The sequence below is a fragment of the Condylura cristata genome, unplaced genomic scaffold (genome assembly GCF_000260355.1).
Source record: "Condylura cristata isolate star-nosed mole 26May11 unplaced genomic scaffold, ConCri1.0 scaffold00031, whole genome shotgun sequence".
Classification (NCBI taxonomy): domain Eukaryota; kingdom Metazoa; phylum Chordata; class Mammalia; order Eulipotyphla; family Talpidae; genus Condylura; species Condylura cristata.
The window spans coordinates 7,173,939-7,176,113 of NW_004567132.1; positions in this window are offsets into that span (position 1 = coordinate 7,173,939).

Consider the following 2,175-nt stretch of genomic DNA (forward strand, 5'->3'; position numbering starts at 1 on the left):
AGGGGTGATTTGGTGATGGGAAACCCGCGGGGATTACAATCGAGATGGAATAAAAAAATGTGCAAAATGATGTAAAAATAAACTTTGTAATAAAAAAAATCATAACAGTATAAAGGATTATAGCAAGTTATATTTAGAAGGAAATAAAGGCAATAAATGTATAAACTGAACAAAATGAATAAAGATAGGGAACACTAGCTTGTCCCAGTTGGGTAGACAGCTGTGTGGTGGAGCTACAAGATATTTTATTTTCTTTTGTCTGCATTTTCCAAATTTTTTAAATAAAAATGCTGTCGAGGACAAATAAATGAGGGAATTATTATTACTGCTATAGTTATTATTATTATTACTGTAACTTGACTTTACCTCTAACAGCCACTCCCCAGGCAGACAGTGCCCTCAGCCTGTAAGGCTTGAACTACCAAAACAAGACCCTCTATCTGCCTACTGATAATGGTCCCCACTGCTTGTTCCGGTCCTAGATCATCAAGGGGATTTGATAGAGGGAGAACAGTGCAATAGGCAAGAGGTGTGGCCGGCACAGACCCTGGGGGAGCTCGCAATGGCAGGGGCTGGAAGGCTGTGGTGCCTTTCGCAGGGCTGCACTCATAAAGTCCGGTGTCTCCCAGGAACAGAGGACCCAGGTTGGTTTTCATACATTTCCCAGATGTGTGAGGAAGGTATGGGATCAGGGAACAGTCTGGTTTTCAAAGTCAGTGGAGTGTGGGCTTCACTAACTGTAGCTAGCACAAGGTGGAAACATGATGCTCAAACAGCAAGAATTCTGCTTGCAGCTGAAGAGAGCTCTTCACAGTCCAGGGGAGTGTGGTGGGACTCCGAAGTGATGGCTCCATGTGCTGAATCCAGGTCTGTACTCTTCCATCTCCACAAAGCCTGCAGCAGAGCACACGACGAGGGGACTCCAATGTGCCCTAGGATGGGGTTGGGGAACTCTCAGGTGATGGGAATATAGCCCAAATGTGGGCAGCGATAATATAACAGGAGCTGCACACTGCTTCTGACACTTTCTCTTTCAAAGACATTTCAGGTCCAGATGACTGGAACTTAGCTGTCAAGGTTGGTTAAATCTTTTGCATTGAGATTTTCAGGCTCTTCTACTACAAAGTCACATTTGGGGATTTGTGCCCTCTTTCCTACTGAGAGAAGAGCTATCTGGCATCACCAATCCTGCTAAAGGCAGCCCAGGGCCCACAGGTTCCATGAGAACCCTTCGGGTGATGAACACATTAGCTGAAAACTGTCAAGCCATAATGACTTCCTGTAGCTTTTAGGTGACTTCTGCATGGAAAGGTTAATTGTGAATAATCAATAACAAAGGCTTTTCAGCAAAGCAACACTTTTCTGTGTGGAAATTATGTGTACTGTGTGAGAGCCATTTTTCTTGGTATCTGATACCATTTTTTTCCTTTTAAGCTCTGGTAAAAATGGTTTTGACAGGTGTTGATTATCAATGTGAAAGGAAAAAAAAAATTCTACTCTAATCCAAGCACCCTATTAAGTATCACAACTTGATGAGTTTCAGGAACTTCTACTTAGCTTTCTAAAATCTAAAATGAAATTTCCAAGCAGCCTCACTAAATTGACAGAGGACAAGGCTGCATTAATGTGATCAAAGGAAAAACATGCAAGACGCTTACTTCAGTTCCACTGAAGGGAACCTATTTATTTTCCAACAAAATCTAACAAATATCTGGCTGAGTCTGTGCATTCACTTCTTCTGTGAAAGAAGAGTAAGAGGTGGAGTTGCTGGGCCATGAGTGAATCTGGTTTTGTACTGTATCCTTGCTGAAGTCTCTGGCTCAGAGTATGTGCCAGCTAATCTTGGTGACAGGACCAGCTGGCAGCGGCAGGGCACTCTTGTCTAACACTGCTTTTCCCATCACAGACACTGTTATTTGGGCATGGAGGTGGGCCCTTTCCCCTTTTTTATTCAGGTATAACATCTACAAAATAGCAGAAAGTACACTAATTTTTTTATTACATGAATACTTTTAATAGATTATGTATTTGATATTAGAGAAAAAGGGTGTTAACTGTGATAAAGAGCTTATATAAAGGTACAGACACTTCTCCAAAGAGGAAATGCAGATGGCCAACAGGCATATGAAAAAATGTTCAACATCACTCGTAATAAGGGAGATGCAAATTAAAACC